At 34.3% G+C, this 13,202-nt stretch overlaps 1 protein-coding gene and 1 long non-coding RNA gene across 5 annotated transcripts in view; one reads left to right on the top strand and one right to left on the bottom strand.

Annotated features, from left to right (window-relative positions):
• Positions 1–11,596, top strand: part of LOC124955775 — a 24,104-nt gene extending 12,508 nt beyond the window's left edge. Inside the window, exon 2 of the long non-coding RNA XR_007102965.1 lies at positions 9,034–11,596. This is a non-coding gene — a long non-coding RNA (uncharacterized LOC124955775). The remainder of the gene's footprint in view (positions 1–9,033) is intronic.
• LOC124955770 (tyrosine-protein kinase transmembrane receptor Ror) overlaps positions 1–13,202 on the bottom strand; it is a 192,780-nt gene that overhangs the window by 36,433 nt on the left and 143,145 nt on the right. The gene's annotated exons all lie outside the window — the stretch shown is intronic.

Here is a 13,202-nt window from a genome sequence, read left to right as displayed (position 1 = left end):
AACTCGTTTCTGCTGTTTCATTCGTCGATTCGTTTTTCCATACAATTCGCAAAGTACTTTTGACGAACATAAAAACATTTCGCGCTTGGTGAGATAAAAAAAAAAAATAGAAAAAAAAATAGGAAGAGGGAAAGATTTGGATCAAAAAAAAAAAAAAGAAAAAAGAGAAAACGAAATAATACGAAATATGTATATGTGAATACACGTTTTCAATATACGCAAAATACGTAACACACATACACGTACACAGGTATACGCATAAATGCGTGCGTACGCACGATAGCTTCCACATAGCGTATAGATCTAGAAGCATATGGTAACGCTTTGTGTCTCTTTGGAAAAAGGGAATGAAAATATTTTGAAAAAAACTATTCGATCTGCGAATCGCGACGAGAAATCTCTTTCGTCTTCTTTTTTCTCTTCCTATCTTTTTTCCTTTTTATCGATCAATCGCAACGCCAATTTTTATCCTGTTTGGAATATAAATCAGTGTATCTTTATCTACGCGTATGCGCCTGTGTACGCGTGTAAATTGACTTATTTGTTTTCTTTTTTATCCTTCCTTTTCTTTTTTCTTCTTTATCCATAAAAACAGCTGTACCGAAAAATATAACGAGTTTAACAAACATACAAACAAAATAAAAAAGAAAAAGAAAGAGAAGAAAAAATGAATGACAAAACTTTTGTATATAATAACATTAAAGATATATCAACAATTTCTATCGATAGGAAGTAATTGTCGGAATGTAATCAATTTATAGGATAAAATGGGACTCACCCTGTACGTGCGTGCGTTAGATTGGTCGGTCGTTCGTTCGCTCGGTAGCGAACCCTCGAACCATACGAAATCGTCTAAACAAAATTTCAATTTCTCTATATCTACCATCCCTCTGTTCCTCTTTCTCCCTCTCTCTTTCCTGTCTCTGTCTCTATCCCTGTCTCTCTCTTTCGGACCAGAGAGCAATATGAAACAAGAGAGCTCTGGCACGGCGTGTGTCAAGAGCAGACTGACAAGCCGCTATAATAGGAGCGACCCACTGGATAGGTGAACGTACGCGTACCTATATACAATATATATATCTATGTATTTATGTATGTATATATGTATATATATTCGTGCATTCTATATACATGAATATCAGACACTTTCGACGTTTCGTTAATAGGCGGTCTCTCTCTATCTCTCTCTATCTCTCGATTGCATTATCTGTTATTTTTTACGCATCGATGCAGCCGTATACAAATTGAATTAATTATTTAATTAATTACCAATACGCGTATTTTCCAAATTGAAATGAATTATTTTACCTTGCTATATTGTGCCGTGCCGTGCCATGTTCAAAGTGTTTTTTTTCCCCTCTCTCTCTCTCTCTCTCTTTTCTTTTTCATTTTTTTTTTTTTAAATAACAATCTCTCATAGAATATTGCGAATACCAATTGGGATTATTTAAATCGTCGTTGAACACCCCGATGGACAAAAACAAAAAGAAGGAAAACAAAAAAGAAAAAAAAAAAAAGAAAAAAGAAGCGTTGAGCCGTGCGCAAACGCAGGAATAAATTTTCGAATCGTTCCGATATAATGCCGTTTAAATATGCGCGCGTGTACGTGCTCTTTTTCTCTCTCTCTCTCTCTCTCTTTCTCTTCCGATACAATGAATATCATCTCTGTAAAAGAATTAAAATAAAAGAAGTATAAAATTAAAAAAAAAAAAAAAATGAGTACTAGAAAAAAAAGGAAGAAAAATACTGAAAAGAAAAAAGAAAAACGGTGAAATAAAAAAAGAAAAGGTGCCAATATCAAAATCCTTTACGTTTCGAACGTAAGTAAATAGTTATCTACATAATTTAAACGAATTCATTCATATAATAGAGATAGTGTACATTTGACAAAAAGAGAAACAGAGAGAGAGAGAGAGAGAGAGAGAAAGTTAAGGAGCTTAAACATACGATATATAGAAGAGGATTGAGGTGGTTCGAGGGTAGTCAGGGTAGATAGATAGATAGATGGATAGATAGATAAATAGATAGGTATATATATATATATATATATATATATATATATATATACTCTAACTTACTTAGGTATGTACATTTCGTTGAATGAAATCGTACGTAAGACGTAAACTTCAACGTCCTACAGTAACACTAGAGTTCTCTAAATGGTTTTACCCTTTATATTGTGGACTATAGTTCGGTCAAAACCCTCTTTCATGATCCTTCGATGGAAACCTTTAATAGAAACTTTTGAGAAACAGAGAGAAATAGAGAACAATTTCAACGATTACTTGTTTGATCAGAAAGATTAGAGAGAAAGAGAAATATAGAGAAAGAGAGAGAGAGAGAGAGAGAGAGAGGGGGGGGGAGAGAGGATTAATGTAAAGGTATTCTCTCTCTCTCTCTCTTTTTCTTTCTGTCTGTTTATCTCTTTCTCTGACTATCTCTTTCTTCCCTTCTTCGAAAGTGCCATGTCGACGCACAGTAAAAGCCACAACGGTGAACCAACTCGAAGTTTATACGATAGAGGGGTGTAGATAGGGGAGGAGAATGGGTGGGAGTTGGGGGCAGGTTTGGTTGTCCCTGACAATCGCTTTTAAGCTTCCACTCGGTTTCTCTTCTGTTCTCTTCTGTTTCTCCGTCCGAGAGTTTCGTAGTCGTTTGGTGGGCTTGGGAACGGGAGGACAAAGGGGAAGGGTTAAAGCAAGTGGGTGGGAGAAGGGGGTGGTAGTAGTGGAGAAGGTTTTGAACGCATGGTTCGGACATTTCTCTGAGCCGTTTAGTTGCTCTTGACCAACTTCGAGAGAATTCTATTCTCTGTTCATGTCTCCATTGCTCTTTGTGCTTGTGTGTTGGAAGAGATACTTACGTATTTACGTACATATATTCATATAAGTATCTATGTATGTATATAAGGATGTCCAAGTTTCGACGATTTCGTATTTTACGAAAGTACAACGATGCACACGCTGGGTTTATTTTTATCTATTAATGAATTTATCGTATATATGTATATGTGTATTATGATGTTATTCACGTAAAAGTGTTTACGAGGTGATCATCGTTTGCCAAGAGCTTTGAAAAACTTTGTATTAACATCTAACTCTAACTCTGTCCATGGACTTTGCTTTACGCATTAAAGTTTCATTTCTGCGTTGACTCTATACCGAAATAATTTCACGGTGAACGCGCACAAAATCTCCGTTCCTTTGTATACACAGGGTGTCCCATGGTTAACTGGAACAGGTTGTACCCTTTGAATGATTGAAAATGAAGAAAAATGTTATGTTCAGTCATAGTCGAAGAATACCTCGCCAAGTATCGAAAGGAATGGATAATAACATCCTAACGTATAGGATTAGAGCATAATTATGTTAATAGTTTTACGTAGAGTATAAAAGACTGAATGCGTCGACTGGTGCAGTCAAAAGTACAGATTCCCATTAAAAAAAAAAGTGCAGTTGCACTATTTTCTGATGTACAAACGTGCGTAAAATCATTTATGTATTGTGCATCGTTTAATATTATTAAACTTTGATTCATAACATTTCTTTTTCTATTTTCAATCCTTTAAGAGATACATCCTGTACCAGTTGCATGGGACACCCTGTATAAATACATATATATATATATATATATATATATACACATATGCACACATATATACACACACACTCTTTCTCTCTCTCTCTCTCTCTCTCTCTCTCTTTCTAACTCTTTCGCTAGCTAGAGACTATGTGTGAAGTATTATATGATGGTGGAGAGCTGGCCAGAGGTTGTTCGCTCTTTTAGAAATTTAATTTCGCGACACGCCGTAGAAAAGTAAAAAGAAGAAGAAGAAGAAGAAGAAGAGGAAGAAAAAGAGGAAGAAAGGAAAGAGTTTTCGTGGTAAACGAAAAGCAAAATCGTGCCTATTCCTGACGTTCCTTAGAGAAATACATGACATTCGTATATTTATCTTACATAGATAAATATTATATCTTATAGATAATAGTAATAATAATAATAAATAATAGATAATAAATACATAAAGAATAATAATAATAATAATAGAAAAATATGATATTTACACAGTAATAATAATAATAATGAAAGAGCTAACTTTATATTTAGAGTTTTCTAATTTAGTAAAAGAAGAAAGAAGAAAAAGAAGAAGAAGAAGAAGAAGATAATACAGTTGATTTCGTAAAACTCGTAAGATTTTCGATAGAGACAAAATCAATGATAATGGTAGAAACGTTTTTCGATCGTAAAGAAAAAAAAAAAAAAAAAAAAAAAAAAAAAAAAAAAAAAAAAGGGGAAAAAATGAAGAAAAAAAAGAGGGCAAATTTCTGTGAAACGTGATATTGAAGTTATAAAAGAAAGAGAAAGAGAAAGAGAGAGAGAGAAAAAGAGATGAAAAAGGAAGTAATATCCTTAGGAGAACAAAGCAGAAATCGAGACGCGAAATATTGACTGTAACGTAGTCTCGAGAAACTCGAGGACCTTACCCTTCGGAATATTTCGCATATTCGAGTTTCTATTTTTGCTCTGGAAAAAGGATCGTGACCGATCTGTATTATATACGTGTAGTAGTAGAACATGTTACTTTGTGTATGTGCGTCTGTGTGTCTCGAGCATTTGCAAAACCTGCGAAAAAGCTCGTCGACAATAAGAATAAAACGACATGACGAATGTCCTATGTATGTGTGTGTGGTATATAGCTCTTATATACAGCGTGTTAAATACTAGTTAAAATACATATATATATATATATATATATATATATATATATATATATATATATATATATATATATATATACGTACAGATGTACGACAAGATGGTCGCAGAGTGGTAGGACATTTATATATAAATATCACCAGGAGGAGTTGGCATGCAAGTTAGAATTTTTGTTTCTCTATTGGTACGTCGTGAGAACTACATTGGGATGTAGTTAGTCCGTGAAAAAGAAAAAAAAAAGAAAGAAAAAGAAAAAGGAAATAATTTTTTTCCCCCATATATACTGAAACAAATATCGCCAACTAAATGATTTCTTTTTTCTTTCTCTTTTTTTTGCTGATTTTAACGGAATAAATGAACCAACTGTTTCATTCTCCCTCTTCTCCCTTATCTCTACCCTTATACTTACCCTAAATCCTCTTTTCAACATTAATGTCCCATAATGTCCAAGTATGAACTCTCTCTCTCTCTCTCTCTCTCTTTCTCTCTCTTTTTTCCTGTTCATCCCTATTTTATTTCTCTCCATTTTCCTCACCCTCTTCCTCTCGGACTTTTCTCTCCTCTCTATGTTCCATCATCTTTATACGCGTTTGTTCATATAACTACATATATATATATATATATATATATATATATATATATATATATATATACAATAGATAGATGTTAATAGTATGTGTATGTTCACATATGCGTTACGATGGTCGTTATTTGCGAGTTGATTGCGAAAGAGGGAATATAAATAGAGAAAAAAAGTGAGAGAAGGAGAGAGAGAGAGAGAGAGAGAGAGAGAGAGAGAAAGGACCTTGACTTTTGCTTTGTGAGCAATGAAATATGGTCTCGAAGTAACCTCGAAGCCTATTGTAACGATATGAGCAACATGCGGTCAATCTAACACGTTACGAATGGGGAGAAAATACATTCAACATTTTGAAAATAATTTAATTTATTCTTATTTTAGTTGACAGAGAGAGAGAAAGAGAGAGAGAGGGGGAGAGAGAGAGAAGGATCTGACGTATATTTATGTATGTTTGAGCTGTTTATTTTGAAAATGATATAAGATCATTTTTCTAAAAAAATTAAGTTTACATTTATAATAGTTACAAATTTAAAAGAATGATCTTTTTTATTTTTTAATAGTTTATTGACGATGAAGGTATGCATTTAAGTCACTGTCAAAATAAATGGCTCATATATATGTATATTTTGCAGTTTAATTTATTACTGTAATATAATTAAATAATATATATCATTAATAATTTATAATCTTCAATATAACGAAAAAATTAATAAATTTCTTTATATTGAAGAAAATATTTCAATGACATAAACACAAGTAATTCAATTAAATATTAATATTGAATTACTACAACAAATACTAAAGTATTACAAAACTATAAAATCATTCACCATATTAAATGCGTTTCATCGAGAAATGATTTCGACCTTTCACCGAGCATCACTTTCTCCTTAATATTTTTTTTTTTTCCCTACAAATTCTTTCCATCCATCCATCCATCCATCCATCCATCCGTCCATCCATCCATCTTCCTCCGTTCGCATATATCGTCTTCGTTCTTTCAACGAGCCAGCACGAGCTAGTATTCACTTCTTCTCTCCTCTCCCTTCTCTTCTTTCCTTTCTTCATCTCTTCTCTCTTCTCTTCTCTTCTCTTCTCTTTTCTTCACCAGACACACCATCGAGAAGGTAAGAAAGGAAAGATCGCGAAACGAGAAGCGCGTGACGCAGAGAAATGGCATTTCTAAAGAAGGCACGAGAGGAACCTTCTGACAAGGCGCTCACAATGCTCCAGGACGTCCTTCTGAATTTATGCACGTGTCAAAGTCTAACCGTGCTTGCACTTTGGTATGCCCATGAATAGTTGTTACTGTGCGATATCAGAAAAAAAGAAGAAGAATAAAAAAGAAAACAAAAAAAAAAAAAAAAAAAAGAAAAAAAGAAAATACAAAAGTACGGAGGAGAGGAAGGAACGGCTTCCAGGGGCAAATTTTCCTCGGGATCAAATGTTACGAATATGTATGGTGTGTGTGTGTGTGTGTGTGGGTGTGTATTATATATGTATATATATACGTAGATACGTCGGAAACGCGTCGGATTACTCGTAGGGTCTTCTCTCTCTATCGTTGACCCCTAGCTATTCCTCTCCCACCCCACTCCTATGGCCCATCGTAACTCTTGTCAATTTTATTTCAATATCAATTTTCATCGGGGAAAACGATATTTTCGTATAGAATTAAAAATATTTTTTTAAATATAGGAACGGATACCCCGATTGATTTCAATTTTATTTCGTATTACGATTGATTTTGTTCTTTAATTGCGATCGTTGGTTTCAATTATTGAGAAATTATGATCAATCAGAGAACTTTGAAAGGAAACAAAAAAAAAAAAAAAGAAAAACAATGACTACTTTCAATAAAAGAAAAAACGATTAATTTCAATTAAAAAAAATTACGATCGATCTTAACCTTGAGAAATGATGATGATGATGAATTTCAATTGAAAGAGAAAATGAATTTCAATAAAAAAAAAAAAAAAAAAAAAAACAATGATTAATTTCAAAATTAAATAATTGCCAATTAACTCGATCGAAACTCGCACATCGACGATTCCGACGTATTCGAGGGAGAGGCAAGTGGGAAATGGGGATGGAGGGAAACCAGACAATAAAAGATTTTTCGTCAGTTTGTTTTTCGTATGAAAAAATTGGAATAAAGAAATTGTAGAAAAGTTTAACGTATCCCAGCGTAAAATAATTATAAGTTGCAGTTCTAATTCGCGATTACACGTGTCTAACAAAGATGGCTAAGCCGAAAATACACTACTTGGCATTTCGCTAGGGCTGCCTTCGTCATTATCGTCGTCTTCGTCTTCGTCGTTGTCGTCGTCTTCGTCGTATCTTCTCGGCTCGCTTTTACTGGCAATTAACAGAAGGGACGGCAAAATTCGCTATCTGCGAAATTGCTGCATTAACGTGGGACGTGCCACTGAAATATGGCGCGATCTCTTTTCTTCTCATACCAAGAGAATCAAGGAAAAGGGAAGGTGTACCTTCTCCTTATCGTGTCTGTCTGTCTCTTTCTCTCTGTCTCTCTATCTCTATCTCTTCCTCCACTTAACCATCCTTTCTTCTCGAGAAGAAAGAAAATACGAAAAAAAATGAACGAAAGAGAGAGAGAGAGAGAATGTATTTACATCGCGATCATCATTGTTCCTTAGCGTAGACTAGAGACCGTGTTTAATTTTATTAATTACCAACGAAGTAGTAAAAAATATTCCTAGAGGAATAATACAATGACGTTGAGTTTAAATGAGTATATCGAAGATAATGGAAAAAAAAAAGAAAAGAAAAGAAAAGAAAAGAAAAGAAAAAGAAAAAATATATATATAAAGAAAGAAAAAGATAAAGAAGAATTAAATGACGATATCGAAGAAAAAGCGAAAAGAAAAAGGAAAAACCATAAAGAAAAAAGAAAGAAAAGAAATATGACAAAAAAATAAAAGGAAAAAGAAAAAGACCAATTCTTTTTCCACTTTCTGTAATCGATCGATCGATCGGTCGATCGATGTTAGTGTTCTGGGACTAAGAAGGCATACAATATGTATAAAGTTTCAGAAATTTATTGTCGAGTATATAGGATGATAGGGAGCACGCTCACTTTGGTCTTTTCTCACGCGTTGCATGGTCTTAGCCACTTAGTCGCGATGTCATAGCCATCGTCGCCTATGTATATACATATACATATACATATACATACACATACATACATACATACATACATATATATATATATATATATGTGTGTATGTATATATTTACGCACGACGATGTCGACCGCGATGTCGCCAATCCGGTGAAATATATTTTACGCTTGGGAGCAAAGGTGAACTTGGTGGTACCCTAGAACACAAGAGAGAGAGAGAGAGAGAGAGAGACAGAGAGTAAGAGTGAGAGTGAAAGAGAGAGAGAGAGAGAGAGAGAGAGAGAGAGAGAGAGGGAGAGAGAGAGAGAGAGAGGGAAATAAATGCACGACGCCTTCCTTATCTCCCAACAATATTGGCGCATTATTCAAGCGAATACGACAGCGGCACCCCTTCGAGTTTTCGAGAGTAAGCGGGATATACCTCGATCGAGTTTATTCGCGACCACAATGATAGCTTATAACTATCTTTAGATAACCTATGCGTTTGCCTTTGCGTTTGCGTTGCGTTTGAGTATGCTTTTGCGTTTGCGTTTGCGTGTCGCGAGAATATCGCGTGCTTATTCGCTTCAACGAGTTCTACCTTTTCCCTTAGTCTCTCTCTCTCTCTCTTTCTCTCTCTTTATCTTTCTCTATCTTTATCTATCTCTTACTCTCTCTTTTTCTCTCTTTCTCTGTTTCTCTCTTTTCGTTATTCGATAGAGCACGAGAGACTCAATGCGATAGGCATACCTGTCGCGTTTGAACGCGTAAAATCGTTCGACCGGAACGAACTTATATGTGTACGAGTATATATATCTATATATATAAATATATACATTTATATTTGTGTGTATATAAATATATACACACACATACACACACATATATATATATATATCCATTTCTTTTTTCTCTTTCTTTCTTTCTATATTTTTCTTTTTTTTCTTTCGTTGTTCTCATAACGAGAGATGGAAGGAAGAGATGGGGGATATTGTTTTTCGCACGTTGTCGAGACTGAGAACATTAATCTCTAACGGATAGGTGAAAAACAATGATTAATGACGTAGCTACGAAGGCAACGCTAATAAAGAGATTGCTTTTACGAAGAAAAGTATTTCCTACGGATAAGCGTTTCTCTTTTAAAAACGCGAGCAAATAACTGACTATGTACTAAAAGCCTCTCCTAGTAAACGTAACTCGTTTGTACGATACTCTCGTTTCTAATTATATACGTCGTGAGATTGATTATTTCACGTTTTTGAAACGAGAAAAAAAGGAAATAGAATAGAAAATAGAAATAAATTGAATAATAGCTAAATTTGTCGAACTCGAAAATAAAATGTAAATGATAATATATTTGTTTGCATTTATTTATTTATTTATTTATTTTTTCTTTCTTCCACACATTATATATTTAGACGCGTAATAATTAATCATGATACATAATATTTTATGTACGTCGTTTCATAATATCTACGTCCTTTTATTATAATAGAATAACATTTTTAAGTTTCTTTCAATTTTTTTTTTCTCTTAACAATAAATTTGGACACGTTCGATTTCATTTTTATTAACAAAAAAAAAAAAAAAAACAAACAAAAAAGAAAAAAGAACTCGTGAAAATAACTCCGTGGAAAAGAATTATTCGCGAGCGTCTTAAATTTTGATTAAGTAAAAAATATTGAATTTGAAATAAATCATCTGTCTGGTATAATCGAATATCGTAATTATATCGGACAAAAAGGTCGTTTATAAAAACATCGTTCGTTCGTATATCGACGGTAGTAGTTTCGTGGTATATAAAAAAAAAAAAAGAAACAAAAAGAAAAAGTAGGATGATTTATCATTTGAAATAGTTTTGGTTTCACGTATCTACGATTATTAGTTTCGTTGATATCGTTCACGAAAAATTGCCATTCATAAATCGTTTACTACGTTTGTCGGTAGTAGTAAGGTAGTAAGCGTAACGTAGTAATAGTAGTAGTAAGCGGTAGTGAAATGAATGAAAGAAAAAAGAGAAAGAAATAAAAAGAGAGAAAGAGAGAGAGAGAAACTTGCTAGATCGCAAGTACGAATTTATACGTGCATATATGGGATCTGAAATAATTAGGTCAGTTTATCAATTGTATTGATTTTAATTTACACGACACAATTTATTCCTAATCAATTATCATAGATACATCGAATATGTACTCCTTTAAATATTAAAAGCGAAAGAATTAATAGAGAAGAAAAATTGTAAAATGATGAAAAAAAGAAAAAAAAAAAAAAAAAAAAAAAAAAAATTTTGCTCTCTAATTACTAAGAAATATCAAACGAATTCATTTCGAAATTTAATTAGTCATAATTTCTAAATTGTAATCGCGCAAATTAATAATATATTTTTTTAAATATCAAAAAAAGATAGAATGTAATAAACAAATGTAAAATTTTTAAACAAGATAATACCGAAAAAGAAAAGAGAAAGAAAGGAAAAGGAAAAAAAGAAAAAAGAAAAAAAAAAAGAGAGAATACTTAGTTCTCTAATTAAAAATTACGTTCTAGTTCGAAGATAAATATTTCCAGGTACATTTAGTCAAGAGCCTGCGGAACTAATTTCAAGATCGATCACCCGATGTTCTCGAACTCTCTCGAGAAAGAGAGAGAGAGAGAGAGAGAGAGAGAGAGAAAGGGAGAGAGTAAAACAAGAAGAAAGACTTTCGTAACCACGATGCCTAGGCTACAACAACCTCCGGCATCCTCTTCTCGAAGGGATTCCGAATTCCACGTTAATTAGCGGGTGGCACTTTAACCAGGACAAAGAGCGTCTAGACCGTCGACCCATGAAACAATTCGCCCGTTTCGATACTTCAGAATGGGTGTTAAAGTCAAATACATATATACGTAGATGCATGTATATATGCACGTGCATGTGTTTATATGTGCATGTGCACGTGTATCTACATGTGCGTCGTTAGATGCGTACGAAGGGCATATCATCCCTTTAAAAGATCGCACTCGAGTCAACATCTACCTCTTTCCACTCTCCTCTCCTCCCTATTCCCCTTCCACTCTCTCTCTCTCTCTCTCTCTCTTTCTCTCGTTGTTTTAATTGGTACGAACGTTGAAACTTCTTTTTTTCCTCCCGTTATTTCTTTTCATTCGAGACTTTTTTCAAAAAGAAAAATAGAGGAAAACGAAAAAAAAAATGATTCGAGGAACACGGATAAATATATTCTTATTTGATATTTAAATTAATGTCGATGATTAAATTATTAATAAGAATTCATTTTTATAAACGTCGATCGATCAAATAATAATTATTAGTTTATATTTTATCATACGACCGTCCTTATTACTTTCAATATCTGAATACTTTGAATAATAATTGAATGGTATAAAGGGTGGTTGGCGTAGGGTAGTTGGAGGGAAGGAGAGAGAGAGAGAGAGAGAGAGAGAGAACGTGAAAGGACGCGAAAGGGTATTTTTCATTGGTGCGATGAAATAAAAAAAAAAAAGGAAACAAAAGAAAGAAAAAAAAAGGAAAAAGGAGGATCGAAAGCTCGTGTAGGCTAATTAATTAAAGGATGATCGGGGGAGTCCATTCAGGTACATTCACTTTATTGGACTCACCCTTTTCTCTTCTCTTCTTCTTCACTCTCTTTCTCTCTCTCTTTCTCTTTCTATCTTTTTCAACCCTTTGTTCAAGAGGAATGCAACGATCCGATCGACTAGCAATTAACTCCCTACAACGTCGTGTAACTTTGAAGTTCTATGCTTATAAGTATGTGACATACATATGTATTTATTTATATGTGTGTACCGTGTATAATGTCCATAGATTTTTAATTTTTAATTATTAATTTTTTTATTCTTCAATTTCATTTCTTAAAAAAAAAAAAAAAAAAAAGAAAAAAAGATAAAGAAAGAAACAAGAAAAAAGTCCATGTAACTTTGCGACCGAATATATTTCTTCGTTGCGAGAGCGGTCGAGAGAAAAGAAAAAAAAGAAAAAAGGGGAAAAAAGAAGAAATGGAGGGTTAAAAAAAAAAAAAAAGAGGAGAGTGGGTGGAGTCTCATTCGTCGAAAAATCTCCTTTCTCCTTCGAGTGGTTAGCGTTGCGTTTTCTCCGTTGATTCCGATCAAATTCAAGCCTCCAATCCTCCTCTTCCTCTTTTTACCACCATCCCATCTTTTCTCTCCCTCCCCTCCCTCCCTCTCTCTCTCTCTCTCTCTCCCTCTCTCTGTTCCTCCTCATCCCTCTTATCCTTTTTCTCCCTCTCGTAGTACGTCCTCTTTTAGTCGACCATGAGTAGCACACTCGAAAATCCAAAGGAACTACGACGACGTACGGTAGTAGAGGTTGAATGCAATAATCGTGCTTTGCACATAGAGAGAAAAGAGAAAATAGAAAGGAGAAAATAGAAAGAGAGAGAGAGAGAGTTGGAGGGTGAGGACTGTAGAAGGAATTGAGGGGTAAGGGGATTTGGGAGGGGACACACACGGCTGTCTGCGCTCGTTCGGCCGTTTGACATCAAAGAGAAGTTTTGTCACGCGCGTAAAAAGGTGGTGGTGATGGTGGTGGGTAGGGTTTGAAAGAAGGTACAGAGGGTTTGGGCACGGACTATGAGAGAGAGAGAGAGAGAGAGAGAGAGAGAGAGAGAGAGAGAGAGAGAGAGAGAGAGAGAGAGAGAGAGGAAGGGAGAATATTTTAAGAGAGAGGGAAACGACGAGTGCGCTTCTCTTCACAATGCACGACGTAAGCGCAATGCCATGGCCCACCATCAAGTCTCGTCTAGAAGC

The sequence above is a fragment of the Vespa velutina genome, chromosome 19 (assembly GCF_912470025.1).
Source record: "Vespa velutina chromosome 19, iVesVel2.1, whole genome shotgun sequence".
Lineage (NCBI taxonomy): Eukaryota > Metazoa > Arthropoda > Insecta > Hymenoptera > Vespidae > Vespa > Vespa velutina.
This window is presented reverse-complemented; position numbering and strand designations above follow the sequence as displayed.